Source organism: Callospermophilus lateralis, chromosome 1 (genome assembly GCF_048772815.1).
Source record: "Callospermophilus lateralis isolate mCalLat2 chromosome 1, mCalLat2.hap1, whole genome shotgun sequence".
NCBI lineage: Eukaryota > Metazoa > Chordata > Mammalia > Rodentia > Sciuridae > Callospermophilus > Callospermophilus lateralis.
The window spans coordinates 103,360,022-103,386,478 of record NC_135305.1 but is presented as its reverse complement, the minus strand read 5'-3'; the positions used below and the strand labels follow the sequence as shown (position 1 = coordinate 103,386,478).

The window sequence follows — 26,457 nt, the reverse complement described above, 5'->3', positions numbered from 1 at the left end:
CTGAACCAGTAGAAACCACCATGTTGTTACTGAAACAAGTTCTGGAGAAGTGCTACCTAGGGGAACTTCCTGCAAGAGACAGCAGTCTGCTCAACTGTCACCTAGCCACATGTGATTCTGAGCACTTTCAATGTGGATAGGGTGATAGAGGAAATGAAGTATTTTTTTCCTCCATTAAAAAAAAGTTGTTGATACACCTTTATTTTATTTATTTTTATGTGGTGCTGAGAATCAAACCCAGTGCCTCACACATGCCAGGCAAGTGCACTACCACTGAGCCACAGTTCCAGCCTCTCTCCATTCTTTTAATTATTTAAATAGCCATCTAGGGCTAGGTAATTTTATGTAAGACAGCATAGCTGTAGAGACTCAAAGGTGCATGAGCAAAACAAAATGTTTCCTTAGTTACAAGGATGAAAAACAGTACTTGCAGTCCAATTCTCTGTGTTTATCTAATAATTACTATTTTCCCCCCATCCCCTGCCTACCAGAGAACAAGCAGAGCAATTGTTCTATGAGCTCCTGCCTCCTTCAAGATTTAGCCTGGAACTGAACATTATGTGCTTCCTGCATTCCATGAGTCCCACAAGACTGCAGACTCTCTCAGAAAGCATGGGCTCAACCATCTGGGAAGCACAGAATAGACAACTCCTATTCAAAATGGATCACACTCCTAAACTACCACTGCCATGTGGAGTTTCTGAATATCTTTTTCTGGGAGGCCCTGTTTCTAGGCACTAGAATTGGACTCCTGGGTTCATGGTAAGATGGTACCAGACAGTTACAGAAGAACTGTTTGCAAGAATATCAAGACTTATTCTATATAGGTTGATGAACTGCTTCTGATTCAAACTGCACCACCTGCTGGTAGGTACCCAGGCCCAATCAGCCAATCACTGCATTCCCACCCTCACAGTCATCCAATCAACTGACCAATGGCTACACATGTTGCAATTGGTACTACCGCCATTTCCACTGTTCAGCATTTTGAATGTCACTCTTCTCTGGCTCTAAACTTATCTGCCAAGTGACAATCCCATGGGGAATCCCCTCCATCAGCTTGGGGAGACCCCTTCCCATCTTGCCTTCTATCTAAAGACTCAAATTTTAAACAACCTCAGAGTTTCATGGCTTATTCTATCTTGGTTGAGAAAACAAATCTCTCCTGAAGTACACTTATTTTCTCAAGAAATAATGCTATACTTTCAATTTTTGCGATAACATTCTCGAAAATATTCCAGGTAGATTTTTAACTGAAATGAATCTGCAGTGCTTTGTTTTTACTTCCTATTTGTCTATAATTTGGAATGGAGAGGGACCTGAACTCTTGTAACTGCTAGGTACAGCCAAGTACATGCATGCAAACTGCTGGAGACATTTGCTAACATTATTTTTTCCTTTAAAATAACTGTATCTTTCAAATTTTTAATTCTACCTTATCAATGATTTGATATGTGATATATCTACTAGCAGGTTTTTTACAAAAATAAAAGTCAGAAAATCTAAATGCCTGATGCTAGGGAAAGACATGTAAATAAAGATTCATACTTACTGTGGGATACTAGGTATTCAGATAAATGAAGCTATAAATGCATTTTTATGCCATGAGAAAATAGGTATTATTAGGTTAAATCAGGATTAGAGAAATTTCTTTTAAAAGCTGGCATATCTTAATAATAGTGGTTTCTCATAGATGATAGGATCGTGAACAGTATTCTTCTTCTATTGTATGATTTATTTCATTTTAAATATCCTGATGTAAATATGACAATTTAAAATCACAAAATATATTTGAACACACACTCACACACACACACACACACACACACACACACATATAGATTTAGTGTGTACATACACATAAAATATCCCAGAAACATGGATTAGCTAACAAGACACTTGTACAGTGTTTAAGAAAATATAAAAGATGATGAAGGAGATTATACTGGGTATGGTTTTCCCCTATGGCAGTGTTTTCACATTGATTTTAATGAATGAATGTACACATACCTCTTCTGGAATTTGATAGATGTATCATGAGACAGGGTGACAGCCTTTCAATAGTTGGTGTGATAATTCTATCTCATGGCTACTAATCTTCACTTTGGGTTGAAGACAGTTATATACCCCATGTACACCCCATCAATATGCTTTTTTTAAAAAAAAATTTATTTGTTCTTTTTGGCTATATATGACATTAGAAAACATTTGGCTATATTTATATAAGTTTGAACTCTATTTTATGTAATTAGGATACCAGTCTTGTGGATGTGCATGATGTTGCATTTGCTAAATTGGATAAATTCTTGCTTTCCCAGGTTAGTTGGAATTTTAGAAAAACATTCTTAAAATCTAAATGTGCCAATTTTGATTGTGTATAGATTTCATCATTATTATTTAATCCTTTCAAAATACCTTACACATGGCCCTTTTTCTTTTTGCCAAATTCGTTTTCCAGATAACAGAGTAAGTACGTTGGGGTGGTTTGGGAGCTAGATTTTTTTCATACTCTTATTGCAGAATCGCAAAAACAAATAGAGGCCCTCTTGGGGTACGCACAGTTCTTGAAAATAAGCCATACCTAGCAAAATCTACTGAGTCAGAAAACATCTCAGTGCAAGGTTTTCCCTCACCTTAATCTCAGTAGTCTTCAATGTTCCACTTTAGCAAATTGAAAAAAAGCTTTAAAAAGTCCTTAGGTTTAAGTTTACTTTCCTGCCCTTGGAGAAAAGACACTAGTTTTGTTTTGTGTTTTTAAAATTAGTCCCTCAGATGCCCTATAGTTATCTGTGTCAAGGAGAAAGCATAATGATCATACATACTGATATTCTCTTCTTTTACATTCAGAATTCCCACGGACTCTGTGTGATTCCTCACAACAATATGGACACAGACAGGGAACCTGGAGGCAGCTAATTCAGATCCATTTCTGCAAGAAAACAGCAATTCTATAAGACCAAATGTTATCAGAGATAAACAAACAAGAATAAAAAAAATATCTGAAGGTCTTTTGGGAGCTGGAAAAAAGAAAAAAAAAAAGAAGAAGTAAACCTCCTATGAGTGACCTGTAGCTGTTGAAAGAACTAGGGGCTCTGGGTCTGGGACTATGCAGTTGGTCTGAAAGCATCATATTCTCTTCCAGAGACTTCCAGTCCCCAGCTGTGAGATGTGAAGGCAGCTCCAGGACAGTTGAGACATAGGTCCATGAGATGAAGGGCTACATGTAATACATACATTGGATCTTGGGGACATTGTTTTTTTTTGTTGTTGTTGTTTTGTTTTGTTTTGTTTTATTTCTTAGAACTCTAAAGATATTACAATTACATCGTGTTCAGATTAAAAGTGATAACAGTTCCTTCATCATTATTCCTTTTTATAGAGTTGTCATTATAAATAACTGAATTATCACTAAGGGGATCCACACAAAGAATAAAATTCTCTGAAATTTTATCCTTTATGAACATTGGTAATACTTTTCTTTCTCCCTATCCACCTTAGCTCGATATTTGGAAACAAGATTTTCATAGCTTGGGGACATGTATATTCATTCTCAAATCTCTAATAATTTCCTCACTTTCCTGAAACCTCTGAGAGAAGAGTGTGGGAAGAAAACAAATCAAGATTAAATGTGGGAACATATAATGTTGAAAAAAGAGAAAAATATCACATTTCTGGTGACATAATAGAGATAACAGAATAGGAAGAAAAAAGAGATTAGATTTATCTTGTGGGGAAGCCAAGGCGCTATTTGAAGAAGAAGCCACTCTGGGGGACAAGATTTGGCAGTCACTGATGATCTGTTTGTCTGGGGGATGCTGGTGACTGTGAAGAGAAAAAGGTGAAGGAAGACAAGCAATGAGTTGGTGGGCTGCCCAGAGGTGACAGTGGGTGAGTGACAGAAGGACAGTAGGTGGTGGAGATATCAAATGTCACTTGCAAAACTTAGAACCACATTTGTTGTAAACAAGAGACTGTGGTATAGACTGCAGATGAAAATACTATGATTATTGGTGACAGGCAAGTTAGACATTATGCATTTCAATATGCTGGTTTTACTTACACAAGCACTTTTTAAAAGACAGCAACTAGGTTTCTAAAGGAAAAATAAAGGAGATTGTATTTTCATAGTCATTATATTGCTTGTGAATTATATACTGGTCCCCTGTGTCCCCCTTTGACTTGAATCTCATCTACCTTCTAAATATAAAAAAAAGCGCATCTTCTTATCTTGTTAGAAAAGGTTACAGAAATTTGTCGCATGAAGAATGAGTTACAGTTCCCTATCAGCCATGTGATCAGCAAGGGACACAACTGATGAGTACTGCACAGTGTTTTGTGTTGCTAAGCTTGGGTGTTTGGTAGGCTGGGTGGGCTAAACACAGTTTTGATTTACAGTACTTTTAATTCATTGAACTGTATGCATATGTATAAACCTGTCTTCCACCCATCTAGCTCCCTCTACCCTCAAAAGACATGCAGAGTTCTGTTTGGGAATTTTTTAAAAAAACGTTGTTTCAGTTCACTTACTTTTTCCTCCAAATTCCTATCCATATGGGCACTTCTGACTCACCTAAATAAGACAGGAAGCTGGATTGAATTTTCCTCCCATTCACAGAATAGGTCAGTGACCATTATCTGGGATTTCATAGCAGATATCACATTTTATTTAAATGTTTGATTTTTCCATATGGTTCTCACCCATGACCACAAATATTTTTTGTTGTTGTTAGTATTAGTCATTGTGTCTAGCAAAAATAAATAAATAAATATATATATATATATATATATATATATATATATATATATATATATATATATGAGTCAAGTCTTTGCATTAGGTCTGTACATAGGTCTGACATAGCATGTCAAGGCAAGAAATATTTATTTATTTATTTATTTATTTATTTCATACTGGGGATTGAACTCAGGGGCACTCAACCACTGAGCCACATCCTCAGCCCTATTTTTAATTTTTTTATTTTTATTTTTTAATTTTAGAGACAGGGTTTCATTGAGTTACTAAGCACCTTGCCATTGCTGAGGCTAGTTTTGAATTTGGGATCCTACTAACTCAGCCTCCAGAGTTACTGGGATTACAGGTATGCCCCACTGCACCCAGCAAAATGTTTATTATTTTAACAAACAAAATGATTCTTTCTAAGTCACCTGGATCTGAATTAGCCATAGTGCAAAATGTCAGGGGACAATTATATTTATAGGGATGAGGCCTATGTTGAATTTTCTTTAGCCTCAGTTATATCTCGATCGCTTCTTTGTGCTTAGGTGATAGATATTTCAAAAAAAAAATTACTTTTATCTTTGCACAAGAAAAGCATATATATATATATATATATATATATATATATATATATATATGCATATACATATTTCTTTTCTTGTCTAAGGCAATGGAGGAAAGAGCACAGATTTGGATTTATATAAACCAATGGAGCAGAATAAAAGACACAGACAAACCCACAAAAATGCAGTTACCTTATATTAGACAAAGGGGCTAAAACCATACATTGGAGAAAAGATAGCCTCTTCAACAAATGGTGCTGAGAAACTGGAAATCCATTTGTAACAGAATGAAATTTAAGCCCTATCTCCCACCCTGCACAAAATTCAGTTCAAAGCAGGTCAAGGACATAGGTATTAGATCAGAAACCCTGAACATAATAGAAAAACATGTAGGCCCCAAACTATGACATATCAGTTTAGGAAGTGACTTCCCCAACAAGGCTCATAAAGCACAAGAATAAAATCAATAATAAATGTTATGGCATCAAACTAAAAGGCTTCTTCACAGTGAAGAAAACAATCAAGAGCACAAAGAGAAAGCCTACAGAATGGGAGAAAATCGTTGCCACCTGCACCTCAGGTACAGCATTAATCTCCAGGATATATAAAGAACTCAAAACCCACAAAATAATAATGGTATTAACAACAACCCAATCAATAAGTGGGCAAAGAAACTGAACAAACACTTCACAGAGAAGAAATGTGATCAACAAATATATAAAAAAAAGGCTCAACATCTCTAGTAATTAGAGAAATATAAATTAAAACTACACTGAAATCCCATCTTACTCCAGTCAGAACGGCAATTATCAAGAGTATGAGTAACAGTAAATGTTGGCAAGGATGTGGGGAAATAGGTAAACTCATTCTCTGCTGGTGGGACTGCAAATTGCTGCAACCCCTCTGAAAAGCCATATGGAGATTCCTCAGAAAACTTGGAATGGAAGCACCATTTGATCCAGTTATCTCACTCCTCCATATATGCTCAAACGACTTAAAATCGCATACTACAGTGATGCAGCCAAATCAAGTTTATAGAAGTTCAATTCACAACAGCTAAGCCATGTGGCCTACCTAGGTGCCTTCAACAGATGAATGGATAAAGAAATTGTGGTATATATACACAATGGAGTATTACTCAACCGTAAAGAAGAATGATTTTACAACATTTACCAGCAATTGTATGGATCTGAAGACTATCATGCTAAGTGAAATAATCCAGTCCCCCCAAAACAAAGGTTAAATGTTTTCTCTGATATGGGGAAGCTAACCCACAATAAGAGAGGTGGTAGGAAAAGAATAGAAGTTCAGTAGATTTAACAATGGGAATGGAGGAAAGAGAGAAGGAATAGGAAAAACGAAAGACCTTGGAATTAATCTGACCTACTTTTTCCATGTGCATATATGAAAACAACATGATGAATTTCACCATCATTAATATCAATAAGAATGGGATCCTAAATAAGAAAAGAAGTATTACATACTTGTATAATTATGTCAAAATGGATTCTGCTGTCACGTATAACTTAAAAGAACCAATAAAAAGAAAAACCATTATAATCTTGCAAAAAAAGTGCAAAGTGGTATAAATAAAATTATTTTAAAATTAAGAAAAATATACAGTTACAATACTCAATTCCACCCACAGTAGTCTTGTGACTTGAGGCTTATTGCTTAATCAGAGAACATCAGTATCCTCAAGTGTGAAACATGAATTACAGAGTCTCTCTTGGGGGACTGTTATAAGGACTGGATGAGATAATATAATTTATTGTCACATTGTAAGCACTCAATCAGTAAGGTTATTAGCATTATCATTAACTGCAAAGCAATGCACACTGGCTGACTGCATGCTATTTTACTTTCCCTGGTGAGTGTTGCATAGGGTACATGCTTGTGAGCACACACACACACGCCACACACACACAAAGCACATAGTTTGTATTGCTTAGCAACCAGAACACATGCTGAGAATTGCGTTGTCAGTTGATTTTGTTGTTGCTTGAACATCACAGTGTCTATTTACACAAACTTAGATTGTGTAGGTCAGTCACTCCTCATGCAATCAAGAGACACTGAAATAGGAGATACACGAGGCTACTACTGGAAAAAAAAATGGCATACTGTTATAGAGTAAACTTTATTTTTTGTAAGTTAAAGTATACTCTAAAATAATGATAATAGTATGATAATTATATAAGCCATTTTTTTTGTCAATATAAAGTGCTATTATGTGCTATCCATAATTGTATGAGCTGTATTTTTATATGAAAGGATTTTTATATGAAAGGATTATTTGTGCCAAGTATCACCACAAATCTGTGAGTGATGTGTTGCATATTACAATGGCTACAATGTTGCAATGGCTACATCTACAAGGTTTTTTTGGCTCCATAATAATCTTATGGGACCACTATTATATGCACTGTCCATTGTTGATAATAATAGAAACTCAACAATTAAAATGAAGACAAACAAATCCCCTAGTTGAGGGGCTAGTTGGTTTTGATGTTGTAGAAATGCTCAAAGCAATAATTCGCATCAAATAAAATTATACTTATCAGATAAAATACTGGTTTCATGCTAAGTAGAAAAGCAGGATATGCAACTTAATTAAAACATGATAGCAACTATGATCTAAAACTAAACTTAGAACTGCAAAAAAATATATAATAAATTTCCAGTAATGGGTGTAAGGGATTTTAAGTGTTTTACAATTATCACGCACTCATTTAAAATGAGAATACTTTAATACAAAAGTTACTTATCACTGCTAAAAATATGAGCTGTACATTACTTTAGAGAAGTGATTTCTATGTAACTGTCCTGAGACAGCAGAAAACAGATCCTAAAACTTGGCATCAGAATCTAAAACCCTGAAAGAAGCAGCCCAGAGCTCTATGAAAAACACAGGGAGGTTTAAGTTAGTTGTCCACTCACATCTCTTGGGCTCAGAAACCAGTGTCAAGGAACTGGAGATGATGGAAGTATAGACACACAGGGAACACTTGGGGTTCATGGAGAAATGGCAGTAACTCTTAGAGAAAGCCCTCACACCTCAAAGAAATTCAGTTTTGTGAGGCAGATGAGCCACATGCCTGTGGTTTGGAGAATCTCTGGAATAGGAACTATGTGAGAATATGCTTGGCTATTTCCCAACCACCTCCCTAGGACCATGCTGAAACAAAAATGTGGGTGAGTACTCCTATCTTGTTGTAACTTTCTCTGAAAGAGTTGCTCAAACTCAAAGCATTTTTTTTTTTCCTGCTGGACTCAGAGGAAGGAAAGCACTGAAGGAGTTTGAAAATTGGTGCCCAGCCAGAGGTCAGCAGCTCTAAATTTGATTGTCAGCAACTTGGCTGTTGACATTGTTAACTACTAAGAAAGAGCTCAGTTGGTTCAGTCAATAAGTGAGAGAGAACCAGCCTCCAAGTCCAGAGTCTAGAGAGCCACTAGCAGCAGTCACACCCAGAGGTCCCCTAATGAGACTGACTCTTAGGTCATTGGCATATATAGAAGCTCAAGATATATCAATGGGAGGAACCGACAATGTTTTGTTTTGTTTTTTCCAAGGATTTCATATCCTATTAGGAGATATAAAATGAATAAAAAAAATTATTATCACATGAGGCTCAAGAAGAGTAGGTTAGGGGATAGGAATGTAGCTCAATGGTAGAGCATTTGCCTAGCATGTGTGAAGTCCTGGTTTGATTCCCAACTCTCTCTCTCTCTCTCTCTCTCTCTCTCTCTCTCTCTCTCTCTCACACACACACACACACACACACACACACACACACACACAAAGTAGATGATGAACCAGGGTGCTAATATGGACTGAGTAGTTGGGAAAGACCCAACAAAGCAAAGACGACATTTTAAACTACTCTGACAAACTCAAGCTATTGAAGACTCACACAATAAATTCAGATTGCAAAGAAATCTAGACCAAGTTTTCATCTTTGTTGGAAGAAATATGTTTATAATACTAATAATAATTGATGTGGTAGTTTAAAATACTCTCTTGCTTCAAAAATAATTTATTTCATTTACTGTAAGACATCAAAAACATAAAAAAGTCATTAATTACTCATATAAATGGTATAAATATTTATGAAAAATTTGGCTCATATCACAATTATTGTAATGAATGAGAAATCCCCAGTTTATATTTTAGTTTAGAAAAATCTGCAGGTTTTTGTTGCTTTTTGGTTACAAAAGGAGTAAGTCTGTCATCTCAGGCTCTTACACTCAGCGCTTATTTACTGGGTCTCTGTAAAATGCCTGTGCTTTCTTAGAGGCGGAGATGAAAAATGAGGAGTGAGGCATGGTGCTGTTTTCATATACTTCATGATCAAGTATTAAATTTGAAATCCCAGCAGTGTATTTCTGTGAGTTCATTTCTAATAGCATTAGCGAGACTAAATAAATAAATAGAGCTTTCTAATAGCAAAATTAATCTCTCTGTGTGTCACTAAGAATCTTATAGAAGGTATCCTATTCTGTGAAATAAATTTACTCAGCGGATTAGTGAGCATCGAGTTCCACGCAGAGACTGGCATTTATTCTCACGGGCCCGTGTTCTGCTGGCTAAAGACCAAGATGAGGATCATGGGAAGGTGGACGGTGGACATTCAGCTTTCATGGATGTTACCAGAAAGTTTCTCAGGGTGTTTATCAGTTTGCTCTTCACAATAAGGATCATGTAATATTTTGCCTCTATACTAGCATCTGACTTTATCTACTTTGGGTGGGCAGCATCATGCCTAAGACAGAAAATAATCCATAAGGCAATTTTTATTTGTTCATTTTCTCTTTCCCAGTAGGATAGAATCTCACTTTGTCAATAGTGTCCACTGATATATAGCTCAAATTATAAGTGTACAAGAACAAACTTGAGACATGTATAAAACTCCTGTTGCTCAGTATCCTCACCAACATTTAGAATTAAGAGACTTTTTAAAGTTTTTTATTAATATGGTGGTCATTCTCCTCTTTTCCCATCCTCCCTTCAGCAAACTTGCGGTGACTGAGAACCCTGTCATCCTCCCAAGGCCCCTTCCCTTCCTCTTATCTCACTCAGTACCTGTTCTTTACTGTTACTGAGTCAGAAAAGGATCTTATAACTAAATTTTTAAGAAAATTTCACAAATAAAAATTGTCTAATGGAATGGGGAGGGGGAAGGGGACAGGAAAGATGGTGGAATGAGATGGACATCATTACCCTAGGTTACAAGTATGACTGCACATATGGTGCAATGCGACATCGTGTACAACCAGAGAAATGAAAAGTTGTGCTGTAAATTTGTACAATGAATCAAAATGCATTATGCTGTCATAGACACCTATTTAGAATAAATCAACTAATTTAAAAAAATGTCTAATAGATTATCTTTTGTCTCAGGTAGTGACTGTTGTAGGTACTCCAGTGTAGATAAAGTCAGAGCCGATGGAGATACAAACTATGTCAGGGCTTCTGTTTCTCTCAGGAGTAACTAGTGAGATAATTGTTCTCAGCCTTCACGGTATAGTCCTTCTAATGGCTGGTGGGGGAAAAAGAGAGAGAGAGAGAGAGAGAGAGAGAGAGAGAGAGAGAATCATGAAGAAAGCTGTGTTTCTACATTTCTGCAACTAAAAAAAAAAAAAAAAGCATATAATCCTTTGTATCCTAAAACTGTTTTTGTAGATGTGATTTTAGTAAATAATCTTATTTTAATCTTTGAATCAGAGGTAGGTACTAAGTTTTTTTGCAAAAGCAAATTTATCTTTCAACAGTCTATACTTTTTGAATAATTTGTATCCCTGGTAATTCTATGTAAATTTTTATTTCTATGTTCTAAATGATAAAAAGAAAACTTTACTTTTGTTTTTCTTTCTGTTTGTTTCTATTTTCCACTATCTCCCATATGGTTCTGCTGAAATTCCCATATCAAGAAATAGTCTTGAGAATTTTACTCACTTAAATTAAATACTGGTAATGTTCTGATAAAAAACTATATATAAAATCCTGTAATAGAAACCATGAAACATTATAAGTAAAGTTGAAATGAAACAGGTATTTAAAATACAACATTTGCAATACATGGCAAATGATTAAAATCATTAATTTATAAATCTTTCTTAAAGCTTAATAAGAGAAAAGGTGTATAGTAGGAAAAAATGAGTAAAGGATTTAAAAAGGCAACATTAAAAAATAAGAATATTTAATATACTAAACTTCAACTACAACAGTAATGTAAAAATATTCACATAAAGATCCAATAAGAATACATTTTTAAAAAATGTATTATACTAGAAAATATTAGATAAGGTAAGGCAGTATTGACAAAAATGAGAGAATGTCCTCTTAATAAAACAGATACTGATAAATACCTCATAGAAGATTAAAACCTTATGTCTGGCAAGGAAGCTGGGCTTTAGACTTGCTTTATCATCACCTTTTTCTCTAATTATGGAATGAGAGTACATTCAGCTCTGATATGTATGTATTTTTCTATTGGAAGGATCCACTCCTGGCACTCATGGGGAAAATGTTTCCCAATGACCGCACCCTCCTCAACACCCACTAGCGGAAATAGCTAAAGTTGAGAGTTGAATTGATTCATGCTTCTCTGAACTGTTTTTTTTAATATCACCTTTATGGCGATATAATTTGCATACAACTAAATTTACCCCTCCTAACAATTTAGTTTGCTTTCTTTGCTTTTCTTCTTCTTCTTCTTTTTTAGACTTTTCAGAGTTGAGAAAATGTCACCACTTTGTAACCTTAGATCATTTCTATTCCCCTTCCAAAAGAAACTCATACTCATTTGCAGTCTTGACCATTACTCTAAGACAGAATGCATCTGGAAAAGAAAACATAGAGAAATATATTCCTAATATATAATCCTGGGATTCTCAAAGATGTAGATGAACCAAAAATTAACAAAACATAATACAAACAGACAAATACTATGGGAAGAAATATTACTTTTACATCTCAAAAATTCAGATATTAAGATTATCAGAAACAGACCAGAAAAGGAACATGTTTAAAATTATCAAATCATAAGTAACTAAGGGAAATAACAAAAGAATACATTTATTAATTGTTTAAAAATACAAGATGTTAAGAATTAAAATATAAACATTGAGATAACAAGAATTACAATGCATTTGGCTATCATTTATTTTTTTTAAAAAAAGTCAATAAAATGTGGATGGGTTAAAATGGTTTAGACATAACTAAGGGATTAAGTAGAATATAAAATAGAAAAATTTTTTAAATGCAGAAAGCAATAGGAATTTTGAAATTTTTGTGTTAAAAAATGAAGCACATTAAACCTCAGATTTCAATGTCTAAACACAGCACTTGAACATGAATGCACAGGTGACCACCATAGCAAGATCATGGAACATGAAGGAGAACTTTTTTGCTGCATACATATTACTTAGATTATTATTTTTTAATGGCACCAATGAAAAACCAGAAATTAGTCAAATAAAATCATTAGAATTGTGTGAGAAAATTATCAATCTATAACTCTATTCCCAACTAACTTTCATTAAAGGATAACAGATGAAATGAAATTATTGGGATGTTAATTCACCACTACCCACCTTTAATCAGAGAGGTATATATAGCTGATTTCAACTGCATTGATAATATTTCATTTCTTAAACAAAATACGGGGGAATGAATCACTTTATACAAATGCTATGAAACAGTTAAAAATGATAATATAAATTGCAATGCACTTATGTAAATAAGAGCCTAAAATATATGAATTATTTTTAAAAAATGCTTCAAAACATTATGGAAACCATATCTTTGTTTATATATAAGTTACTAAAACATTATATATCCTCTGTGGATATTTATACATACACCTGAAAAATATGCACAAAAACGATTATCATAACTGAAAGAAAAGGAAATGAGTGAAGAGGAATTACAAATGTAATGTGAAGGCACATTACATTTTTCTTTGTTGCATTTATTTTTAAAAAATAATATATGCAAATATGACTTGACAAGCTAAAATATTTTTAAAAGGAAAAATAAAGACTAGTATACATATAGATTTTGAAGTGGCAAAACTTAGAGCAAACAAACAAAAATAAACAGGTTTATCATAAGTAACATTTATTATGTTGTTAACTTCCTTTCATCCCTAGTTTCTACAGGGTTTTAATCATAAAAGTGTATTAAGTTTTGCTGAAGGCTTTTTCTGTATCTATTTGGATAATCATGTGATTTGTGTCCTTGATCTTCATCTATGTAGTGTATTTTCAGATGTCATATCAGCCTTGCATCTCTGGATGCAATAGCTTGATCATGGCATTTGAGCTTTTTAATGTGATGTTGAACTCAATTTCCTATTATTTTGTTGAGTATTTTTGCATTTATGTTCATCACTATTATTTGCAAATGATAAAATTCCATACTTAGAAGATCCTAAAAGCTCCACCATGAGACTTCTAGAATTGGTTAACAAATTTAGCAAAGTAACAGGACACAAAATCAATGTACAAAAATAAAAATAAAAACCTTTGAATACACTGACAATTAATCTGAAGAGAAAGAAATCAGAAAAAAAATGGTTTAAGTCACAATAATGTCAGAAAGTAAATAAAATATCTAAGAATAAACCTAACCAAGTGAAAGTCCTCTTCAATAAAAACTATAGAAAATTGAAGAAATTGAAGAAGATACCAGAAGATATAAAGATCTCCCATGGTCATGCATAGGCAGAATTAATATTTTTTAAATGGCCATATTATCAAAAGTGACCTACATATTCAATAGAGTCCCAATCAAAATGCCACTGACAGTCTTCACATAACTAGAAAATACAATCCCAAAATTCATATGGAAGAAGAAATGACTCAGAATAACCAAACCAATCCTCAGCAAAAAGAGCAATGCTGGTGACATCACAATATCTGATTTCAAATTATACTAACAGAGCCACAGTAACAAAAGCAACCTGGGTACTGGTATAAAAATAGACACTTAGACCAATGAAACAGACTAAAAGGCACACAGACAATCCCACGCAGATACTGTCATCTGAACTTTAACAAAGTTCCCAAAAAATGCACTGGAGAAAGGACAGCCTCTGTAGTGGTTCTGGGGAAACTGGATGTCCATATGTAAGAAAATGAAACTAAATCCCTGTCTTTCATCCTGAACAAAAGTCAACTCAAAATATATAAAAGACCTAAGAAGAAGACCAGAAAGTTTGCAACTGTTAGAAAAAAATAGGGGAAACACTTTAACATATAGGCACAGAAAAAGACTTCCTGAATGGGACCCCAATAGTTCAGGACATACAAAAAAGAACAGGGCAGCATCAAATTAAAAACCTTCTGCACAGCAAAGGAAAAAACAGATTAAGGAGATAACCTACAGAATAGAAGAAAATCTTTGCCAGCTACTTTTTTGACACAGGATTAATATTTAGAATATATAAATAACTCAAAAAACTCAACATTAGAATAGCAATTAACCAACTCGATAAATGGGCAAATGAACTAAACAGACAAGTCTCAAAAGAAGTACAAATGCCAGATGACTAAAAAAAAGTTCAATGTCTTTAGCCATCAGGGAGATACAAATAAACACTACTCTGAGATTCCATCTCACACCAGTTAGAAGGCCAATCATCAAGAATACAAATAACAATAAATGCTGGCAAAGATGTGGGGAAATGTAAATTAGTCAGCCATTATGAAAATTAATACGGAGTTGACTCAAAAAGCTAATGTTAGAACTACCATATGATTATGGTATACCAGTCCTTGGCATTTATACAAAAGAATTAAAGTCAGCATATTTTAAAGATATATGCATATCTGTGTTTGTTGCAGCACAATTTACAATAATCAAATTATGTAATCTAGGTGTCTGTGAACAGGTGAACATAGAAAAAAAAATGTGGCAAATATATACCACAAAGGTTTTATTCAGCCATAAAGAAGGACAAAAGTATGTCGTTTGCAACAAAATGGATGGAACTGGATATCATAATTTTGAATGAAGTCAGAAAAGTCTATGTATTCTCTCAGATGGGGAAGCTAGATGGGAAAGAAAAACAAGAAAAAAAAAAAAGAAATGCCATGAAAATAGAAGAGAGACCATTAGAGTAAGGGGAGGAATTGAGGGGAGCAAGGATAGAGATTGGGTAATAAAATTGATCACGTTGTGTTTTTATGTATGTGCAATTATGTCACAATGAAAGTCATCATTGTATATAATTGAGATGCACCAGAAAATATAAAAAAAAATGAATAAAAGAAAAAGGTTAAATATTTTGTCCAATTCTGATAGCTGGGTGATCTCATACATATTTAACTCTATAGCAAGATAGGGAGTGTATTTTCTTCACCCTTGTGTCCCCAGCTCCCCAGAATCTAACATATAACTAGGCATATGCAAGTAATTTATACATCAGTCTCAGAATTACAGATACCACTTGTGAGAATTACATAAGATAAGACTTGCAGTATGCTTGATACATAGTCTGCACCCCCATGTTCAACAAATACTCAGATAGTCAATGCAATCAACAGAGCAAAGGTTTATTTTGGCTCTCAGTTTTAGAGGTTTCTATTCCTGGTCAGTTGGATCCTGTGCATTGGATCTGTGACATGTCTCATTGAGAGCAAGTGGTCAAGCAAACTACGTACCTCATGGCTTGGAATGAAAGAGAGTCAGACAGAAAATTAAAGAAAGCAGAAGATATGAGACTCCACCATCCCCTTCTAGGGCACATCCCCAGTGATAAGAAGACCTACCAATAATAGGCTACACTTCTTAAAGTTCCACAGTTATCTGATACCACCATTCAGGATCAAGCATTTAATATGTGAGACTTTGTATGACATTACAGATTCAAAGTATTGCACCCCAACAAAATAATTCCCTCCTGATTTTATGTAGTGAATTCTCTAATATGGCTGTAGGTGTTATCCCATTTGTGAGCTCCAAAAGGATTTATCTATTTGAGGTCTCTACCTAGTTTTCTTTCTCCTTTATTCAGTCTTAATTTTTGTGTTCTCCATCAGTTCAACTCTTGACCTATAAATACCAGCACCACATAGATATTCATCTCTTTCCCATACCATAGATAAGTTGGTTGTCAAGTTTTGTAATTTATATTTATGAAACATTTCTCATATTCTGTCTAGATTGAGAGAGACCACCTGCACCATCTCCTGCAGTATAAGAACAAACCTCAGAAAATGCAAGTCTGCCCTGGTCCTAATGGTAGATGTGGTGACTCTATTCCCCTATAAAGGCATTAGATAGTCTTTGTTAACTTGCATGTGATAAGTACATGGAAACACTTCAGAACCATACTGCATATCTTAATGAATAAGTAGCTAATATTTTATCTTATTAATGCAACATATGTTGGGTAGATTCCAGCTTTCATTATTAAAAAATAAGTGCACAATTAATAAATATTTGATGAACATTCAAAATTTTCTTGAAATAGGGTCTTGACACTGAATAGAATCTTAGCACAGAGTTATAAGGTCAAAGAGGTAGAAATATTTGAGATCATTATCATCATATTACTTCTAAAATGTCTCTACCAATTTATGTATTCTCTCACAATATTGTCTGAGGCTGCTTTTTCCACACCATTGCTAGCCCTGAAAAATACAATGAATGTCATTTTCATCTGCTTTTTTTTCCCACTTAAAATGCAAAACCAAAACAAAACAGAAATATTTTCAAATGTTTATTAGCTCTTTGAACTTACTCTTTGGTGGATGTTCCCTATGTCTTTTTTTTTTTTTTTTGGTCTATTTTATTTCTGGGATTGAATATTTTATTCACGTATACAAGTTCTTCATATTTTCAGAATCATCCCCCATTTCATGTATTTTCCTCTTCTTTTTATAAATTATGATTTTTTATATAGTGTTTTGTTGTTTTGTTTGTTCGTGTTTTGTGGTCCTGGGGCTCCAACCCAGGTCCTTGCACATGCTAGGCCAGTTCTCTACAAAGTTATATACCAGCCCTGTGTATGATGTTTATCGTCTCTAAGTACATTCTGAAATGTTAATTATTTTAATGTGTCCATTTTCCTTTGCCATTTCTTTTGATTTTCATCATTACAATAAGGTATCCCAACTGGAAATCAAATTAATATTAGTTTCAGCTTTCTCCCAATTGTTTTGTGACTTCCTTAGTTAAAATCTATTTTGGATTTTATTTCAGCAAATACTTATTTCAATGACAAGATAACCAAACTTTCCTGATGAACAATTTTTTCCAACACAAAATTTCAAATAGTGCACACTTTGACCACTGATTTAAGATGCTCCTTTATCCATTATTAACGTTTATGCACACTAGGCCTTTTTCCTGAGCTTCACATTCCAAGCTATTTATCTGTTTATCTCTTTTCACAAAATATCCTCTGTGTCATAAATACTATTAGGATTTAAATACATTGTATTAGCTTATAAATCAAATTTTCTCATCACTTTTCTACATCAAAGATTTCTTAGCTCTTTTTTGCTCCTTTGTAAATGCAAAGATTAAAAATATATAGAAAGGGCACAAAGAAGCAAGCATTTGGAGAAACAGATGAGAAATTGTGTGAATATTAAAGAAGATGTAATATTCTGTAGCACACTCAGAACTCCAGCCAGCCATTTTTTTGACCTATTTCCCACCACTGCAGAGCCAAGCTGGATCAGTGATAATTCTGAAGCTGTCAAGCATTACCCTTCTGCTCTGATTTGTAGCTGAAGCTAAAAGTTGTCTTTCATCTCTGCCACCTTATTCCGTGCATGCAAAAGAGAAGAAGATTGCTCCAGAGATTCGGCAACACACCCAAGGGCACAGAAATGCTTTGTGGAAGTTTCCAGCCTTTCTGCAAATCTTGCAATTATAGAACTGAACTCTAGATAGAAGATTTTTTTTTCTTTTTTCTTTCCCTCCTAATCTTACTTAAAGATCTAGGTAACACTATGTAAATTGCTTAGGATAAAAGTCAACTTGAAAGCCAGTGGATTGGGGAAGGGCATATCCAACAAAGAGCGCTGGCATTAGAGAGGGTGATTGATTGGACCAAGACCTCTGAAGTGCTCTAAGGCAATCAAAGCCACCACTTTCCCCTCTAATGCTTTAAAATATCCAATCACTTTATCCCAGCTCTTCAGGTATTTTCAAATACTTATCATGGAAGCTTTTGTTCTTTTCAAAAGGGCACCAAAAAATATTCATTTGTTCAAACACCAAAATATTTATAAAATCCACAAAAAAGATTGATAATTGTATGTAAGAACACGACATAGAAAATACTGAGAGTTTGCTTTATGTGACTCAGGTGCCAGAACTTGGCTGTCAGTAAGGACTGATAGGAATAATACCACACCCAAAGGCAAGGCAAGGTGAAACTGTGTTTGGCAGTTCTGTAGATGAGAGGAAATTCCTAGTAACTGAGAAGGGAAGAAGTTTAATCAGAGGATCCAGTTGGAAGAATTACTCTAGAAGTTTCACATCAGCACAGTTGGAACAAGGCAGACCAGAAACCAAGACAGTTGGAATTCACAGGGATAGCCATGGTGATTCAGTCTGAGGTCCTAGAATATTGTTGATTCCCTTAAGTTGAACGTCAGTGTCTCCATCCAAGGTTTTTGTGAGTACAAATCCTTGGACTTTCCCTTCAGTTTCCTAATTCATGATATGGCCCTCATTGGAGAAATTCTCCACACTGAAGAGCAAACTCTCAAAATAATTCTGAAGTTCAGCTACATGGGGAGGCACTGGTGGAAAGCAATGTGTTCATTGTATATTCTGCTTTTAGGGGAAAAGACCCATAGTGTACTATCATATTAGTAACTTTAAAAAGAATTTTAATTCTGCCTTTAGAAGCTAATAAATAGTTTTCCTTAAATTTCTGTGTTTCATTAGAATACCATATTTTTGATACTGCATATTTGGTGGAAACATTACAAATCAATCCAGGATGGTAGGGACTGAGTTGCTGGTTATGGATGAGCAATAAAACTTATATAACTAATTAAAGATAAGCTCACTGGGAGACTGGCAAAGAAGGTGAAACTCAGTGACTGTTTCACCCCACATACAAATATAGCTCTGCTTTCGTGGGTGTGCAAACATGTACCATGTTTTATGGGCTCTTCTACACATCTGTCTCTTCTCTGCCCTCTCACATAAACACATACATTAGATTATACCCACTGATTATACCTAATTTTAAAAGTACTATTTAGAACTAAGGGTACTACTTCATATAATGTAATATTTTAAGCAATCAAGAAAAAAATGTTATAGGAATGATGGGCAACTTGTGAACAAGGTAGCAGAATTTAGTGTTTTTACTTCATTCACTGAAAATTGAGAAGCTAAAGTTGCATAATGTAATGTTGATCTTTTCAAACCACTCCAATTAATAACAATCTGTAATCTGGACTAATACTATACTTGTTTCCATACCTATAATCTAGATCTCAGGGTTGCTTCTAGTTTGCATTCTTCTGTACAATTTGATCTGCACACAAATTCCTGAGCATTGCCTTTTCTATCTCCCTCTCTGTGTGTGTGTGTGTGTGTGTGTGTGTGTGTGTTCCTCTGATTTCACAGTCTCTAGCTGCCCATTCAAAGAGTGACATTTTCAAACCCTGTTTCCAAAAATTGTTTGATAGTCAAAACGTTAGTTAATTGCTTCTCCCATGTTTCCTTTTCTCTGGAGAAGAGATAACACTGGAAGAGGTGTTAAGGAATTATTGGAGAAGAGGTAATCGAACTCAGAACAAGTAGGACCCTTGATGTATAAATATCATAAGTGAAAGAAAGGAATTTCAGCATATGCCAGTAGAGGCACAGAGATTTACTTAAGAAAGAAAGTATTACGAATTCAAGGGAGAATGTGGGCCATCTCAAGAGTGAGGGACACTTTGGGTGTTTCGGGCTCCTCTTTCAAAGGGAACTTGGTGATATCAGTCCTTTCATTATCAGAATTCTTAGCCTGAGGTGGTCTCCATTAACTGATCTGGCACATAATATTGAAAATTCCCCTAAATTATATGTTTCTTAAAATATTTTTTCTCTATTTAATCTATTTATTGGTGGGCTAATTAACAGTGTGCATAATAATTATCATAAGTGAATGAACTTATGGCTAATATTAAGATTTATAGACTACCCAGAGGTTTGAGAGTGCTAGGTACATAAGAGAGACCGCCTTGGGGACTGACGGGTCTGTAAAGCTATGCAGATTCTCAGATTAAAGTCATATTTCCTAGTAGTTTCTTCATGTCTCCTTTCTACCCATATTTTTATCTCTCCTATCCTGCCTCACTTATTTCCCTTACATACACTTTTTCTTCAGCTTCAGTATTATCTCCAATTTCTGCCTTCCCAGGAATGGTCCGGGACCCCCTAGTCCTTGTAATTTTTTGTCCCCCACCCTACTAGACCAGTAACCCTTAAAGCTCAATTGTTGCCTCAGTTCCTTTTCCTCTTACCCTCTGCTTAAGGCAACCTGCAAATTTCCATCTTGGTTCAGTACCCTTTCTGTATTCCTGCTTTCCTATAAGTGGACTAGCCCTGACTGGGAAGCACCATTCTTTATTCTCTGAGTACATTGTTGACTTTGCATATCAAAGAATCATTTGATGAAGTACACCATGATTTTATTACCAGGATGGCTTCTGACTGTGTTCTGTCCACACATCATTAGTCCTGATATTAGGATGGCTAGAAACATTTATTTCCAAGATGAATAGATGTTCCTACCTAAGGCACTGAAAGATAAGACATGCATATTCATAAGGAAAACTGACTGTTTCCAAAGATTTAGCTGATTTTTTTTAAAAAATGTGTCTACTGTAAAAATAACCAGAAGTTCAGAGAATAAGATAAAGCCCTGGATCAAAATCTTGTATGTGCTAAGTAGGTCCTTAGTGTCTAAATGACCTGAGAATGAGGCTTAGTCTCATCAATAAATTCAGAATTTTAATATTTATGTAATAGTTATTGAGAAGACAGAATGATACCACTAGTGATATCACTTTGTGATGCTCAGCACTGTATCTGGCACATAGTAGGTGTTTAATGTACAATTTCCTTTTTCCTAAGGTAGCTCATATCTATTGATATCTGTTGCATAAATTAGAAAAAGGATTTAAAGTAATATTGTTATTTCATTTATGAGGGATTGGAACATTATGTTCCAAGTATGTTGCTGGTAAGAAACATCATGTTTCAGGACAAGGAGTCTTAAAACTTTTATTTAGGAAGAATCTATGTTATTAATATACTTCCTTATGCAAATGTGACCTCTGATGGATCAATACATATGCCACCCAGTCCCAGTTTGGTCAGAAGAGTTCACCACAGAAGATTTGCCCTCACCTATTTTATTTTGTGCTTCACATTCTGGCTTTTCAGATCATGAACTCAATTTCTTATTTTAATCAAGATATTTTAATCCTAGTGAAGCAACAATATAGTCTCATTTTGTAATCTGCTGATATTTTGCTGTTATATGGAATATTTATGTTTAAACTGCATTTGTCAACCTACCTCTATGTGGTTTATCTGCAAATTAAAAGGTGAGTTTGGTAAACAGACACCAAATTTTCATACTGAATATGCAACTTTATCTAATTGTATTTACTTGCAAATAACTTTCTTTCAAGCAGAAATCCAGGTAATCTTCCACAAGATCTTTTACTCATGCCTCTCCAGAATGCAGCCCTCCACAATAGTCCTTACAGATGTGTACTCTGGGAGGACTGGACCTGGCTTTGGGCATAGGACAAAGTAAGACAGGGTTCAACCTGGACATATTTTGTTTTCCAAATTGAAGTTTCAGAAGAAAACATTTGTGTTTTGAGACATGAGAACTATTTCATAAGACCAAACCCAAAATCTTCCCTCTAAAATGTTACTGTTAGAACAAATCATCTGGGTGAAATTATTCTAGCTAGCACTTTCTGTCACTATTTTACTTTCTTAAAAAAAAAAAAAAAAGCAACCAAAAGACCCAGCAAGATATTTATGCTTTGTTATTCTTTCCTTATAACAGGGAGATTAAGGAAGGATATCTAAGCTCCACAGAGAGAGAGAGAAAAAAAAAATCCACCTGTGGTGCTGCCTCTAATGTCCTCACCCCACTTCTCCACTTCTGTTCTGCACGCGGGGCCATGTGACTGTCAAGCCTCCTGGTTTGCCGTGAGGGAGATTTCCACATTCTTAGGGATCACACAGTGCCCTCTGTGGTATTCTCTAAGGAAACCACATTCATTTTCAAGAAAGAGGATAAAGAACAAATAACCCATTGCCATGAGTTCATGTTACAGAACATGACACAGCAATGACATGGGACATTCAACAACACGGACTGCTCTCAAAGACATTCTGTGGAATGCAAGATGCCAGACACCAAAAAAAAAAAAAAAAGAAAACACATGGCATAAGAATTTATTAATATGAAACTCAACAATTGGTAATACTTATTCTGGTAAAAATTAGAATAATAATTACTTTTGCTGTGATGATTGACTGGAAAGAGAATGGCAGAATGTTCTTGGATGACAGAATGCTCCCTGTCTTTATCTCATTGAGAGTCACATTCACTGAGATGTACACTTAGGATTTTTACTAAAATCGTATTTAATTTCTACTTCAATTTTTAAAAGAGAAAGAAAGACCCTTACTATAGTGGTAGATATCACTCAGTGATCCGAATTTCATGTGAAAAACAGGTCTTTAGTGTCTGTATGACCTGAGAATGAGGCTTTTCTCATCAATAAGTTCAGAATTTTGGTATTTGTGTAATAGTCACTGCCAAGACGGAATGATGCCACTAGTGATATCACTTTGTGATGCTCAGCACTGTATCTGGCACATGGTAAGTGCTTAATGTATGACTTCCTTTTCCCTAAGGTAACTCATATCAATTGCTGTCTGTTGCATACATTTAGAAAAAAAAGGATTTTAAGTGATATTTTTATTTCATTTATGAGGGATTTGAACATTATGTTCCAAGTATGTTGCTGGTAAGAAATATCGTCTTTCAGGGTAAGGAGTCTTGAAACTTCCATTTAAGAAGAATCTATATTAGTGATATACTTCCTTATGCACATGTTACCCCTATTGGATCATTACATATGCCACCGAGCCCCAGCTCGGTTGGAAGAGTTCACCACAGAAGATTTGCCCTCACCTATTTCATTTCTTGCTTCACATTCTAGCTTTCCAGATCATGAACTCAATTTCTTATTTTAATCAAGACATTTTAATCCCAGTGAAGCAACAATCTCATTTCGTAATCTACTGATATCTTGCTATTATATGCAACAGTTGTGTTTAGTGATGGTGATTTGAATTCTGAAAATTTTCCCGGCATTGTGAAAAAAATACAGGACTTTTTAAATATGAAAAGCCAATAAAATCAAGGGAAGGTAAATAAAATAGCTAAATTATTTTTTTTTTAAAAAAAGATAATACACAACAGTAGCATTAGGTTTATATATCTGAGATCCCTACCTTCTCTCTCCTTCTCTCTCTCTTGGAATACTGGATGTATAGGTCAACAAATTTTTTTTTTCCGTGCTTGCTTCAGCAGCACATATACTAAAATTGGAACGATACAGAGAAGATTAGCATGGCCCCTGTGCAAGGATGACACGCAAATGCGTGAAGCATTCCATATTTTTAAAACTGAAGGCATTCCCTCTAAAATCTGGACCAAGACAGGGATGCCCTCTCTCACCACTTCTATTCAATTTAGTCCTCTAAATACTGTCCAGAGCAATTAGACAGACAAAAGAAATTAAAGGCATAAAAATAGGAAAAGAAGAACTTAAATTATCACTATATGCGGATGATATGATACTATATCTAACAGACCCAAAAGGGTCTACAAAGAAACTACTAGAGCTAATAAGTGAATTTAGCAAAGTGGCAGGATATAAAATCAACACGCATAAATCAAAGGCATTCCTGTATATCCACGACAAATCTTCTGAAATGGAAATGTGGACAACCACCCCATTCACAATATCCTCAAAAAAAATTAAATACTTGGGAATCAACCTAACAAAAGAGTTGAAAGATTTATACAATGAAAACTACAGGGGCTGGGGATGTGGCTCAAGCGGTAGCGCGCTTGCCTGGCATGCATGCGGCCCGGGTTCGATCCTCAGCACCACATACAAACAAAGATGTTGTGTCTGCCGATAACTACGAAATAAATATTAAAATTCTCTCTCTCTCTCCCTTTCTCACTCTCTCTTAAAAAAAAAAAAACAATGAAAACTACAGAACCCAAAAGAAAGAAATAGAAGAAGACCTTAGAAGATGGAAAAATATACCCTGTTCATGGATAGGAAGAGCTAACATCATCAAAATGGTGATACTACCCAAAGTTCTCTATAGGTTTAATGCAATGCCAATCAAAATCCCAATGGCATTTCTTGTAGAAATAGATAAGGCAATCATGAAATTCATATGGAAAAACAAAAGACCCAGAATAGCAAAAGCAATTCTATGCAGGAAGTGTGAATCAGGAGGTATAGCAATACCAGATTTCAAACTGTACTACAGAGCAATAGTAACAAAACAGCATGGTACTGGTACCAAAACAGGCGGGTGGACCAATGGTACAGAATAGAGGACACAGAGACCAATCCACAAAATTACAACTTTCTTATATTTGATAAAGGGGCTAAAAGCATGCAATGGAGGAAGGATAGCATCTTCAACAAATGGTGCTGGGAAAACTGGAAATCCATATGCAACAAAATGAAACTGAATCCCTTTCTCTCACCATGCACAAAAGTTAACTCAAAATGGATCAAAGAGCTTGATATCAAATCAGAGACTCTGCGTCTGATAGAAGAAAATCTTGGCTCTGATCTACATATTGTGGGGTCGGGCTCCAAATTCCTTAATAGAACACCCATAGCACAAGAGTTAATAACTAGAATCAACAAATGGGACTTACTCACACTAAAAAGTTTTTTCTCAGCAAGAGAAACAATAAGAGAGGTAAATAGGGAGCCTACATCCTGGGAACAAATTTTTACTCCTCACACTTCAGATAGAGCCCTAATATCCAGAGTATACAAAGAACTCAAAAAATTAGACAATAAGATAACAAATAACCCAATCAACAAATGGGCCAAAGACCTGAACAGACACTTCTCAGAGGAGGACATACAATCAATCAACAAGTACATGAAAAAATGCTCACCATCTCTAGCAGTCAGAGAAATGCAAATCAAAACCACCCTAAGATATCATCTCACTCCAGTAAGATTGGCAGCCATTATGAAGGCAAACAACAACAAGTGCTGGAGAGGATATGGGGAAAAGGGTACTCTTGTACATTGCTGGTGGGACTGCAAATTGGTGCTGCCAATTTGGAAAGCAGTATGGAGATTCCTGGGAAAGCTGGGAATGGAACCACCATTTGACCCAGCTATTGCCCTTCTCGGACTATTCCCTGAAGACCTTAAAAGAGCGCACTACAGGGATACTGCCACATCGATGTTCATAGCAGCACAATTCACAATAGCTAGACTGTGGAACCAACCTAGATGCTCTTCAATAGATGAATGGATAAAAAAAAATGTAGCATTTAAAACACAATGGAGTACTACACAGCACTAAAAAATGACAAAATCATGGAATTTGCAGGGAAATGGATGGCACTAGAGCAGATTATGCTTAGTGAAGCCAGCCAATCCCTAAAAAACAAATGCCAAATGTCTTCTTTGATATAATGAGAGCAACTAAGAACAGAGCAGGGAGGAAGAGCAGGAGGAAAAGATCAACTTTAAACAGAGACATGAGGTGGGAGGGAAAGGGAGAGAAAAGGGAAATTGCATGGAAATGGAAGGAGACCCTCATTGTTATACAAAATTACATATAAGAGGTTGTGAGGGGAAAGGGAACAAAAAACAAGGGAAAGAATTAAATTACAACAGATGGGGTAGAGAGAGAAGATGGGAGGGGAGGGGAGCGGGGATAGTAGAGGATATAAAAGGTAGCAGAATACAACAGTCACTAATATGGCATTATGTAAAAAAGTGGTTGTGTAACCGATGTGATTCTGCAATCTGTATTTGGGGTAAAAAATGGGAGTTCATAACCCACTTGAATTGAATGTATGAAATATG

General features: G+C 35.2%; 1 non-coding gene across 1 annotated transcript; it reads left to right on the top strand.

The window, feature by feature from the left end:
• The first annotated feature begins 23,884 nt into the window (after positions 1 to 23,884).
• LOC143384455 (U6 spliceosomal RNA) lies at positions 23,885 to 23,991 on the top strand. The gene has a single exon (XR_013089333.2). It is a non-coding gene; the product is annotated as a U6 spliceosomal RNA (small nuclear RNA).
• The last annotated feature ends 2,466 nt before the right edge of the window (positions 23,992 to 26,457 follow it).